Genomic DNA, 13,760 nt, shown 5'->3' with positions numbered 1-13,760 from the left:
TCTTTCAATATCCAGTAGTCCCAGTTACAGCCTCATGAATTCAGAGCTTCAGTGTAGGATTGGCTGTTTAGAAAGAGGGAGAAAGTCATTATAGATCATCATTCATGCTCTGGCTAGGCTAGACTTGCATTAAGAGTGTTCTGTCACTATTTCCATCTATCAGAGCTGTCTCCATTGGTTTAACAGTTCTGAACCCTGAAGCCTTCTACCTAGCAGCAGCCATTTCCTCCTGGCCTTCCCAGCCCCAGCAGCTCTAAGCAGGGCTCAGCTCCATCTTGAGGACGCTGTTTATGGTTGCAGGATGCCCTTCAGTGTCTGTGGCCTTTGCACTGTGGACGACAGGAGCTGAGGTCACCTCCTTTTCTCAGAGGGGAAATAGTCTGATGAGGCACCCTGAGTCACAGGGTGGGCCACTGTCTGCTTACAACTTGACAGAATGCAATTGAGTAAGGATGACTAGCCACTTAATGGATGTTAATTATGGCTCGCAGCATCCCTGTAGGTCAGGGGACAGGAGGACTCTGATGTCAGGGCTGACACGCTGTGGCTGACGGCAGGCTGGCACTTATATTTGACAAGGGTTGTGGCTAGTTTAGCACAGCCAGAGGGACCGAGATGGAAAGTGCAAGACTGACTTGTCTGACTTGCAGAGGGACAGTTCACTGTTACACTCTCCTCTTCAGTGAAATTTTCAGCATGTGCTTCTGCCTTTGTTTCTTCCATCCCATGCCCGCATACCCAGAACCAGTTCAAACCAGAACTCACAAGGTGCATTGTCCAGTTTCCGAGCTCCCCTTTCCTTGATGGAAATAAAACCATTAACTCTGGAGAGCATGGCATCAACCCCAGTCCTCCTTTGCCAAATCCCTGCACTGTAACTTTGCAATGCTTTTAACCGTAGAGGCAGATTGAAAAACACAAGAGTAATTAATGTTATTATAAATTAGAGAAGCACATGGCAGTCCTCTTAATGCTAACCTCTGGTTTCTGCAATAAAGCTGAGATGTGTATAGGCTTCTATGCAGTGCATAATTTTAAAACATCATCTCCTAAGCGCTCATTAGTTCCGTTTTAGACGAGGTGGCATATGGAAGGTGTCAGTTGTGAATATTTATTGGGATTGAAATGGACTCTTACGAGGTGAATGCTGAGGGGAAGCATCTTGTGATATTAATAGAGCCCATATATGTCACCCAGAGATGACTGATGGGCTGGCCCTTCCCTTCTTCAGGAGCTGAGGAACAGTTCCCTCTGGGACCAGAGCGGAACAATGTGGGTTGTAACCATCCTGCGTCCTCTCCAGCTATTTAGACTTGAGGGATATTTGAATTAAAGTACAGATTGGGGAAAAGTTACCTGGCAGAGAAGATAAGAGGCAAGGCTTCTCTCCCATGTAAGTGAGGAGTTTGACATCACTGAGAGAGCCATCAGCCTTGGCAGCGCCCATGGGACGCGCTTGGCCTCTCTCCATTTCTGTGGTAAATCCATCAACATAAAAGCATTCTCGTTTCAGAAAGAGTGCTCTGGAGGTGAACACAGTTGAGCCAAAGAAAAAGCTTTCAATTTTGATTTCACAAATGCATGGAAGCAGCCAAAGACACTGAAGGTGGCTTGGACTTGCTTTGAAGTTTAAAAATAGTTTCAATGAGAATCTCTAATATATGTACAAGTACAGTTAAATAGGAATTAATACATAATACACTGTATCTGTTGATAAAAGTGTTCAACTTTTAAAATTAAGATATAATTTGTATACAGTAAAATCCACCTTTTTTAAGGTACAGTTCTGTGAGCTTTGACAAATGCATACAGTCATGTAACTAACACTCAGCCCAAATATACAATAGTCCCATCACTTCCCACCCCCCAGATTTCAATGTGCCACTTTGTAGTTAATTCCTCAGCCCCTGACAACTACTGATTTGATTTATCTATGCTTTTGCTCTTCTGGAATACCACAAAAGTGTCATATATATTATGTAGCCTTTTTAGTCTGGTTGTTTTTCACTTAACATTGGAACATTGTTTCACTTAATATTGCCTTTGAAATTCATCCCTGTTGTGTCAGTAATTTGTTCATTTTTATTGCTAAATATTCTGTTCTACCTGAATGTATCAAAGTTTGTTTATCCACTTCCTTGAAGGGGGGTATTTAGATTGTTTCCAGCTTTTGGCATTATGCATAAAGCTTCCTGTGTACAGGTTTTCAAGTGAAGATAAAATTTATTTTACTTGGGTCAGTTTTAAGCTGTGGGATGACTGAATTGTGTAGTAAGTGCATGTTTCACTTTATAAGAAACTGCCACATGTTTTTCCAAAGTGGGTGTACATTTTGTATTTCCACCAAAAGAATGAGATTTCCTATTCTCCACTCCTTGACAGTACTTAATATTATCTACCTTTAAAAAACTTAATCATTATATTAGGCGTTGAGTGGTATTTCATCATGGTTTTAATTTGCATTTGTAATGACTAATAATGTTGAGCATCTTTCCCCATTTTTATTTGCCCTGTGTGTATATATATATATGTTCTTTAGTGGAATATCTGTTTATATTTTTACCTATTTGAAAGCAAGTTGTTTGATAGAAAAAATGGTATTTTGTTTTATTTTTAATTATTACTATTATTTCTGATTAGGTGTGAGTTTTCAACTGTTAGTCTGACTAGCTAAATTATCTCCCCCCATCGCCAGCCTTTAGCCACCAGAAAGACATTGAGCTAATAGTGTAGATAGAGTCATGTTTTCTGAAAGCCAGACAGCAGAAAACTATATATGGAACATTTTTTTCTGGATGGCTTTGGAAATAAATAATAACTGCTTCTATTCTCTCTGGAGGCAACTACTCCCACCCCATGAATGTGTCATTAAACCAAGTTCCCCTTGTAGGAGAAGAAACAACTATAGATGGCTCTTTTAAGAGGATGACTTGTTTTTCCTAGAGCTATAAGGCACCAGAGGATTATAGGATTCTGGTTTTTAAAATAGCCCTACAATTTCCTTGGGGCAATTATTGATTATTTGTGACTTGAAGTCTTAAATCAAGAAAGGCAACATGCTTCAGATGTCACTTTAAAAAATAAAGAAGTTGATGCATCTGTAAGATCTGATATAGCCCTTTTAGATGGAAGATACAAATAGGAGCAACAGCAACACTTGATTGAATAAAAAAGTCAGTAAGACCTGGAACTATTTATTGTCTTGGTGGAATATACTTGTAGTGGCCTTCCTTTAGGATTTTTCTCAGCTCCCAGTGTTTTCTTTCTTGAGATCTACTTTATTTCTTCTGTGATTTCTCTGCCAGAGACATGAGATCTCAGCAACTATGTTTGTAGTATCTAACCCCACCCACCTCCTTGGCCAAATCACTGTGATCAGATAGTTACCTAATTCAGTCCAGGCCAGCCAGATACGCTGTATGGATACTAACTCGGAAATGTCAATTTGGGGGGCATGACATTTCTTGCCAATGAACTTGGAATTAGAGGAGCCCATTTTATAAAAACAAAGAAAAATGAGGCTGATTCTTGAAAAGTCCAAGATTAAAGACAGACAAGAGGCACTCGTTAGATTCCTGATGGTCCAGGTCTCAATTTCTGCCCCTTCCCTAAGAACCTCTGCACTTGAAAACCATGAAGCACTTCGATACACTTCTGTTGAATTCTCTCTTAGATTGAAGCTTGATTTGCCTTCTAATGCTGCAGTCAAGAGAGTCTCACCTGAGGAAGCAGTGTATGATCTTGGCTAAGAAACCATTCTGTCTGACCTGGGATCCTGTGAAGAATTCTGAATTACAAGTGGCACAAATGCAGGGCTCAATAATGCCAGATGAATGACTGGAGTTGAGAGGGGACAGATATTTTTAAGGTATGTCTTAGTGAAGATATGGAATTGCTTCTTTATTTCGAACTCCAGTCAGATTCCCAGAATCTTAGCTCTGGAATGGATCTTAGGGGTTATACAGGTAATTTTGTCCCACCTTACACATAGAGAGCAGGAGGTCTTTCTTGAAATCGGTAGATAGCCATCTGACCTCTCTAATTATATTAAATCATTTGGTTCAATGCAGAGTCTACACATACCCAGAAAAATACATGCTGTTTTATGCTCTAAAATTCACATCTCTCTCCTCACCCAGAACCTCATCTAAATATTTTAAGACAGTTATTATTTTTAATACTCTCTTGAGATTCCTGTTACTTACTTCTAAGGCCATCGGTAGATAATGAAGAAACTTTTGCCAGCAGGCATTCCAATTTGGATTTAGAAACACTGATCAAACTTACTTTTTCTTTTTTGTTGTATGTTGATGACCGATGCTCACAATGCCTTAGCTCACATCTTTTGGATTCTGTGCACCCATAAAAAAACTGTGTGCTTGGGCCAGGTCATTTTTGACAGTGTGAAAAAGACTTAACTCACACAGACTCCATTTATATCAAAAGAGTCCCACTCTTTGGGGGCTCACACAGATTAATGCTGGGAAGGAAAATAAGGAGGCACCAATAATGGTGCCTGAACATAATAGGTGCTCAACCTGTTTGGTGAACTGACTGAATTATTGCTGATCAAGTCAAAACTGTTCCATGTAGAGAAAATTTGTTTAACCCCTTTCCTCCAAACGGGAAAGAAAGCAGCCTTGAAGCTTGTGGTTAGATTTCTCTTCCTTCAGAACAACAGCTAATATAGAGCCTGTAAGAATAGCCCTGGTTTATAGCTAGTTTCAAAGTGTCATAGACCAGCTGGGATTGGATGCTCTCAGAACTCCAGAGGTGTTGGGCTGTGTCAGACTGATGAATTATGTAAAACCTGTTTTCTCTGAGTATTATTAATCATCCTCAAGCAAATGAAGACATGCTAATTAATTTGTGGTGGTTTTTACCTGCAAATGCCAAAGGAACTAAACCAAATTAAATCTTCTATTCTCTTTAAGACCAGCACCCCGTTAAACGCCCGATGACTCATCCAATTCAATTTGAAAGATGTGGTTCTTTGGAAACTTAGTTTGCCTGCAGTTTCAGACTCCTAAAGGATCTTTCTTGAAAGTGTAGCCCAAAGTTTCATGCATAATGGCTTGGAAAATGAATGGATGGAATTAATTGTTGTGATTTACAGAGGATCCAACATACCTCTGACTCTGTATTAGATAGTTTACCTGTGTTGCCTCATAGGTAGGTATTATCATTTGAGTTGTGCAAATGACAAAACAGACTCAGAGACTTTATATAAATTTCCTAGGTCATACAACTTAATAGTATTTAGTTAAAACACAAATGCTAGTCTGACTCTGGAGCCCCTACTTTTTTTATCGCACCATGCTTCTTCCAAGGAGAAAATCCACTGTACCTATGTATGGTGCAGTGCACACTTTGAACTATATTTGAAGAATTAGGGTTTCCCATTTTCTTTCCTCTATTGCAGAAAAGTCTTAGAGAAAAGGGTTTTAGGGTATTCTAATGATTTCCATAGGAACAGCATCATGTGTGGTACCCCTCCTTTCTCACTCTCAGCTCTGTGTGTACTCTGATGTTTTTGAACCAGGTCATTTCCTTTTGATAACAACTAAAATATTATTGCTTGAGGAAGATATACCTTTCCATCCATGGCCATGAGTTTGCCAAATGAGCCATGTTTAATGTGCCTCTGAAATAAGTGTTCTCTGAACATCCCAGCAGGACTCTGGGGAGACTAAGAAAAAATACCAGACTCTTAGCTGATCACAGATGGTTTGTGTGGGATTGCACTGGGCACCTTACATCCTTGTCTAGTTCGGTTTCATGATTTTCTTCCCCAGGACTACCTAAGTGACTACAAATGAAATTAAAGGTTCATTTTTGGCGATGTTGATTGCTATTACCAGTGTTTTTTCCCTTGGCAACTAACTTGCATGCCCACAGTGGCAAGAATGGTGGCTAATGCTCCGTAGATTGCTTTGGTGTTAAATGGAGTCCTTTACTATATCTCCTGACAGCCAGTCCCATCCAGGATGGATGTGCTTGATTGGCATCAACTCCAGAACTGTTCACTCCAGAGAAGGATCCAGGAAGCAGGGTCCTGGCCAAAGTGTCTTGGATCATTTGGGGGGGATTGGCACTTCCTCTCCTTCAGGCATGATGGGTGGTCATTCATCCTCTTCCAAGGACTCAAAGGCACTAGGACTGCTGTTAGAGTAGGAACTCCATGGAATACTTTACTGATGACAGAGATTATGTAAACTGATGTGCACTTTGCTGCTTTTTGGGATGACCTGAAAATTATCTTCACTCTTATTTTATTCTTCCTAAATTATAGAAATACTGGGGCTTTCAATAAAGATTTCAGACTTGGACATCTCGTCTTTTCACTGTTTTAAGCAACAGATGTCCCTATTTTGTCAAAGAGCTGGCAAGATATACAAGAGCATGTACTCCTGAATCTCTGTCTGTCACTAACTGTGTCACATATGGCAAGTCACATTATCTCTGAGCCACATTTTTTTTTTCACCTGTGAAATGGGGTGATTATGTCTACAATAGAGGGCTGTTCTGAATTAAGATTAAATGTGAATGAAATTAGCACAAAGTCTGGCATGCAGAGGATACTCAAAAATGTTTGTTTTCTTTTTGCTAAATGAATACCATTTCTTTTTTATTTCTAAAAGTCCCTAGAACCATCCCTTCACACACACACACACACACACACACACACACACACACACACACACACACACACACACACACACACACACACACACACACACACACACACACACACACACACACACACACACACACCACTTCTTTTCCAGGCAAACATTTCAATATTGTGTGTTAGTGCTTGCAAATTGTAGTCAGCATTATTAATTTTTTCCTCACATTTCTTCTCTTGCACTGTCCTTCTCCACAGTTGAGAATGAGAGAAATGGAAAATAGAATTGTATTGCATATTGCTTGATCTTTTTCTTCGCTCTTAATTAGAACCTCCTTGCATGCACACTCCCCACCTTCATCTGTTACACCTTGTGCTTCTCCTCTTTCCTTTTCAGGTGTTCTCACTGCACATGTTTTTCATTGTTGGATGTGTTTTTGCCAGAATCAGAAATAGTGAGTGTGTCCTCTCTGAAATGGTACAGTAGTGTGTTGGCTAACTGTATCAAAGCCTTATGAAAAATGTGGAAAATGTCCTCCTATCTCATGGGCTAGCTGAATGGGAAAGTGGTAGAGTTGGTGGTGGTAAAAGTGACAAGTGGGAAAAATATTACTGCTTTCTCCAGGAGGAAAGAATGGAGATAGTTACCAATGGGTGAGTCTTTATTTTCCTACAGACTGGATTGAGTATGTCAACTATCTCAGAAAGAAAATGAAAGCAAATCCTTCTACATCCCACAGCTCTTTGTAGGGACAGTACTAAATTGCTTCACTTTTTGGTAGGTTTTTTCCAGAGGCTTATCTCCTTGCTGAAATAATCTCTTCTGGAGCCATTTCCAAATTTCAAGACTTTGTTCTGACTGTTTTTATGAGACATTCTTTCATCAGTTCTACTTTCCCCTGGAGTGAAAATATCCGTTAATGCCAGCCAGATTCTTTGTGTGAGTGAGGTGCTCACCTGAGAGCATGGGTGTAGCAGACAATCTCCAAGACAGCCCTAGTGACCCCTGCCTTGTAATATTCACACCCTCATATAGTTCTCTCCTCCAGTCTGCTGGGTTGGAGCTGTGGCACCAACAGAGTATGGCAGAAGTGATGCTGTGTCTCTTCTGAGCTTAGGTTATAGAAGAGGCTGCAGGTTCCATTTTGGCCATGCTTATTCTCTCTTGGATTGCTTTCTCTGCAGGGAAGCCAGCTGCTATGTTCTGAGCTTCTCCAGAAGCTCTCTGGAGAAGCCAGTGTGGTGAGGAACTGAGGCCTCCAGCCAACAGCCATATGACTAAAGCTTATTTACATTTTATCTTCCAGCCCCAGTCAAGCCTTCAGATGACTGCTGCTCCAGTCAATAGTTTCACAGCAGTCTGATGAGAGACCCCGAGCCAGAGTCACCCAGGTAAGAAACTGTGAGCAAATACATTTGTTGTTTGAAGATTCAGTTGAAAACTGAGAAGGATGTGAGATCTTACACTGTCTGTAAGCTAAATCAGCCTCCAGCAGTTTTATGGACACTAGTAGAAGTCATGGGACTGCTGAATAAGAGACAGAAGACTTACATTGTTCACAGCACAGCAGTCAGCATGAGATCATATCTACACTGGATCCTCCTGCCCCCTAAGTCCCATGGGACTGTTGCAGGGATGGGCATTGGTGCCTGCTCCAAACACGGTAGGTTTGACTCATAGCTAAGAAACCATAGCATAGGAGACCTTGATCTTTTATAAGAGGGCTTCAAAAAAGCTAGTCAAACTTTACCTTGGAGGGAGACATTATTTTTGTTATAATGGATGGCAAACAATTCTGGCCTCTTCTCCAGAGGGATGCTATCTCCATCTTGCAGTGTTTATTATACAAATACCCTGTAGAAGATAATCTGGACCGAAAACTGTCAGTGCCTCTGCTTATAAGGAACAGAGTGGATCCAATGGAGACTTGTCTACCAGCAGACATGGAGTTTTGGAATAAGTTTCTGTGCAGCGGTAGATAACCAATGCATGGGATACCTATGTCTATGCCTTCACCCGTCAGAGCCATTGGACTGATGGCAGGTCTGGTAGAGTTATTTTTATTTAGTTTTATTTATTTGTTTGGCTAGTTGCAGCCTGTGGGATCTAGTTGCCTGACCAAGGATGGAACCCAACCCCCCTGCATTGGGACCACAGAGATTTGTGCTCCCCACTAGACCACCAGGGAAGTTCCAAGTTGTATTTATAGATAGAGAATACATGTGGGGTCTTTGGCTTTAGTAATAGGTGAAGATACAAGGAAGTCCTCTGATTTTGGAGGGTGATGAAGAGAAAGAAAGGGAAAAAGAGATGTTAGGAAGGGGCCAACAGATAGAACTGAATATATTAGATATGCCTAGCTTCCTCTGGAAACAAATGTTTTACTAGAGAATAGTTAGATGTGTAAAAGGAGATAATTCATTACTTAGTATCTTATTCTATTAAAAAGAAGTCTTTTCGTTATCACTAGTGAAATGTTTTTTTTGGGGAAGTGTGGGGTTGTTGGTAGTGGTTGCTTTTCACACTGTTTCCCCAGGGAAGGAAAACGAGGGACAGTTGATTTTGAAGCTATCTATAGAGAGCTAAATTTAGAGAATTCTGTTGGAAAGCTACATGAAAGAAGATACTTAAAATATTCTTTTTGTTTATTTGTTTTCTTCTGTGAAAATGAGGGATCAAATAAAAGGTATCTTGGGCTTTCTGCTATTGGGCAATATCTTCTCTTCTCCTTATGAAGTCAGTTGAGGGAACTCAGAATTGAGAATGATTTTAATTTGAAATGAGATTTGGCCTTATGTTTCATTCAGTTTTAAGAATACCAAGTTTTAGAAATATTAAGTGATATTCTTCATGGAGTTATTTTTAGAAAGTACAGTAGCCAAGAGTGAGACTGAGTTTCCCTTGGCTCATAAGAAAAAGAGGACCTGAGATGCTTAAGAGATAAAAGTACTCCAGGCTCTCCCTAGCTGGGATCCATTGACTGGACAAGGCTCAGAGATGCTTTCTTAGATCTCCAGTATGTACATCTTAGCTGGTTATCCAGATGTTCAGCAGAAACTCTCTATAAAGGAACTCAGGGCAAGTTATAACCTTGCTTATATAGCGTGAACGATTTAAGAGCGTAGGTTAAATGCCAGCTCTTTAATTCAGTTTGTCTTAGTTTCTTTAAATCTTAAATGAGAACTGTGATGCTAATCTCTTATGATGTTGTGAAGTTTAAATATGTTAAAGGGTACAGAGTTTAGCATTGCACTTTATTTATAATAAATGCTTAATAAATTAAGGTTAATTATTAATCCAAAGATACTAGAAATGTTCCTCCATAGGTTGTATTATGTCACATCAAATGTAGTAAGTCCTGTTGGATGATATCTGGCTCTGTCTTATTCTATTTGATTACATTACAGGCTAATTCTTCTTATGTGTACAGAGGTCTTGTTTATATAATGTTAATTATGTGCTTCCTTTCCCTGGCACATGGCAAATTCTCTCAATAAATGCTGGCCCTTGATTTTGTCACCTTGATACAAGGAAAATAATAAATCCCACCCAATGACCAAACTTAGCAAAGCCTGGCTATTCTCAAAGGATATTGATTTTAATTTTTTCTTAAACAGGAAGGCTGTTTATGGAAAATTTTGCTAGAGGCTGGAATAATGGGTTCAACCTGTTTTGTGTCTAAAACCCATGAAGCTGGTTCAAGGGGAGGCCAGGGCTGTGCACTGTAGGTGTGAGTAGGAATGTGGTGCCCAGAGTCATTGCCTTTTGTGTGGCTCCTAGTGGTGCAAGCAGCAGGTGTCACCACACACAGAGTTCCTAGGACTTGTCACAGTCTGGAGAAAATCTTGCAGCTCTGGCAGTGAGAGGAGGCGTTTCATATCCCAAGGGCCTCACAGTGTTTTGGGGAAGAGACTGAAGATTTGGCAAATGCTGTCGGTTCCCCGATCACATCCCTTGGTGCCCACTCCTGTGCATGCCTTCCTTGTGGCTCTGCTGAAAGGACCTGCGGCTCTTTTCTTAGAGTCATCACTGGCCATGGGAGTCCTCTGAGCCCAAGTCAGAGACAGTTGGAGGTGTGTGGGAGTTAGCCCTGGGGACAGAGGGACTTGAAGACTAAATGCCAAGCTCCCTGCCCCTCAGGTGGCAAAACTCTAAGGTGTCTCCTATGCTGCCTTCTAGAATTCCCCAGTGTGGCTGAGCCCCATGTGTCCAAGGTGGGGCCATGATGGCACCATAATACTCTCTTTATCTGCTTCCTTCTCTCTCCTCTCACTTTTCTCCTCCCTTGACAGTGCTTCTTAGGATCGTCTTCCAAACACACTCACATTCTCATCTCAGAACCTGCCTTGGAGAAGAACAACCTAAAACAAAGAACCCACTCACATTGTGTCACTTCCTCCATCAGCAGTCAGAATATGTCCTGTGTGTGCTCATTCCCCAGAACACCCTTTCTCTCTCTCTCATAGGAAGGAGAGGAAGAACTTGATGTTGGGACTTGATGTTGTAATCATCTACTCTGAAGGTGATTTCAAATTCTTCATCTCATTTGTATCTTATTTTAGTGCTATGATGTCATAGTTCCATTTTACAGATGAGGAAATTGAGACCAGAGGATTAAGTATCTTGTTTGAGGTAATAGAGCTTCTAATGGAGGAGCTAGACCTGGATCCCAGGTTTTCTGATTCTGTTCTATAATCTTCTTGTTTCCACACTGTTTCTGAAGGTGTGAACAGATCATGGGAGGAATAGTGTACATCTCTGATTCTGTGTTAGAATTTTTAAAAGAAGCATAAATCACATTATATCATGTCAAAGGTTTCATATAACAATTAAAATAGAATTCCAACTCCATCTCATGGCCTACACCGTCTTCCATGGCCTGGCTTCTCTTTGTTTCTCTGATTTCACCTCTTACCTTTCACTCTCTCCCCAATCCTGTTCTATTAAAACCATCCCTGTGTTTGTGCAGACACCAAGTTCATCACACCTGTGGTCTCTGACCTTTCTGTTTCCTCGGCCTGAATGCTCTTCAGATCTTTGCAGGGCTACCTGCTTGTCAGCCTTCCGGTTTCTTGAGGTGACTTCCTCAGAGAAGTCCTGACTATCTTAGCTAAAGTGCCTGCTCCCCTTCTTCTGCCCAGCCCCATGCATTCTCTTTCCAGTTTTCCTTTTTCACTCTGTTCACTTATTTACTCTGTACACTTATTTCCTTCTTGCTTGTTTTCTAACCCTGCTAGCCTGTAGGCTGATCAAGGGCAGAGATCTCTAGTTTTGTTCATTATTGTTTTTTCCAGGGCCCAGAACAGTACCTGGCACACAGTTTTTGTCAAATGAATACATAAATAAATTAAGAGGAGGCCATAAAGAAGGAATGTGTTAAGCATGTATATGAAAGGACCTTAAAGCATATTTTGTGTATAACCAAGTTTTATTTACTTGGCTCTTTGTAATCAGAAGAATTAATAAGACTTGAAAGCAAATGCATCTTACTGACATTTTGGAACCTGTGTGCAAGCATTAATACCAATCAATTTAAGTGTGTGTTTCACAGCATGCCATTCGGATGAGAAATGCTGGAAAGGGAGAAAGTGGACAGCTTCTTAGCTTCTTTTTTCTGGCACATTTAGCATCATTCCAGTAAACTGGGCTCTGGGTTTAATTAAAGATTGTTTGAGGTGGGGAGAAAAGGTATGGAGATAGTCTTAACAGTCTTTTACATTTTAGACTTAAATTTAGAAGCAACAAAAGATTTTGTGGTTAAAGGCCTTTAATGTTAAGTCCTTGAAAATCTAGTTTTTTTGGCTTTCCTATCTCTTTTATTTTGATATTTATATTTTTGATCAATGAGTGTTTTAGGGGAAGTGAGACAAAAATGATATGCCTATGCTTATAATTTTGTTTTGATATTCTTTGCTTTTTCTGATTTTGCAGTTTATCTGTATTCATTAGAAAATTTGAAAAGTAAAGAAATGTAAAATAAGAAGGTAAATATTATCCATAAGTCTATCCCTTAACAAATGACTACCAACATTTTGATGTATTTCATTCCAGGGATTTCATTTCTGGGATTGTGAATATCTAGGGCTTCCTGGTTAGCTCAAATGATAAAGAATCTGTTTGCAATGCAGGAGGCCGGGGTTCGACCCCTGGGTTGGGAAGATCCCCTGGAGAAAGGCACGGCAACCCACTCCAGTATTCTTGCCTGGCGGAGTCCATGGACAGAGGAGCTGCACAGGCTACAGTCCATGGGGGTTGCAGAGTCGGACATGACTGAGTGATTTCAGTCACTCACTTTCATGTGTAGTATAGTTCTTCAACTCTAACATACTATCTATTATGAAGTACAATATTGATTTAGTTACTATATTACTTTTAAAGGTAAAGATACATTTTTTTAATAAAAATTGGCAATTATGTAATATTTTCTTCTTAAAAAGTTTGAGACTAACTTTCCTTTGCATTCTGAGTCTAGCTGCTGCTGCTGCTAAGTCGCTTCAGTCGTGTCCGACTCTGTGCGACCCCATAGACGGCAGCCCATCAGGCTCCCCCGTCCCTGGGATTCTCCAGGCAAGAACACTGGAGTGGGTTGCCATTTCCTTCTCCAATGCATGAAAGTGAAAAGTGAAAGTGAAGTCGCTCAGTCGTGTCCGACTCTTCGCAACCCCATGGACTGCAGCCTACCAGGCTCCTCTGTCCATGGGATTTTCCAGGCAAGAGTTCTGGAGTGGGGTGCCATTCTGAGTCTAGAGTTAATTCCAAATTTCTTTTGGCCAACCATAGCTGTACAGATTATCCCTATTACATGCTGCTTCCCATCATGTGTGCATCAAATCTTGACCCCATGACATTCTTTATCTGTGGTCTTATGTCAAAGTATATTTTAAAATAATGAGATTTATCTGCATTTCCTATGTGGTTAAACTCACAATTTTTTTCCTTATTAAATTACACATCACCAGTTCCTCTTGAAATTCAGCCAGAAGCTTTTACTCATGAATTTTTTGGTGTCCAAATAATAGTCTTTCATAATGCATGAATCAGTCACAGCAAACTCTCCCTGCTTTAAAGATTACATGATATATTTAGAGAGACCAGGCACCGTTCCCATATGCATTGCAAGAAATGACAAAT

The 13,760-nt window shown here is 40.4% G+C and overlaps 1 long non-coding RNA gene across 1 annotated transcript in view; it reads left to right on the top strand.

Moving 5' to 3' along the window:
* Positions 1-8,928, top strand: part of LOC145510171 (uncharacterized) — a 95,216-nt gene extending 86,288 nt beyond the window's left edge. The window contains exons 2-3 of the long non-coding RNA XR_014056851.1: positions 3,674-3,868; positions 7,936-8,928. This is a non-coding gene — a long non-coding RNA (uncharacterized LOC145510171). The remainder of the gene's footprint in view (positions 1-3,673; positions 3,869-7,935) is intronic.
* The last annotated feature ends 4,832 nt before the right edge of the window (positions 8,929-13,760 follow it).

This window comes from Giraffa tippelskirchi, chromosome 1 (genome assembly GCF_054371585.1).
Source record: "Giraffa tippelskirchi isolate mGirTip1 chromosome 1, T2T-mGirTip1v1.2.pri, whole genome shotgun sequence".
NCBI lineage: Eukaryota > Metazoa > Chordata > Mammalia > Artiodactyla > Giraffidae > Giraffa > Giraffa tippelskirchi.
Note: the sequence above shows the minus strand (reverse complement) of the source record. Positions and strands in the feature narration are given on the sequence as shown.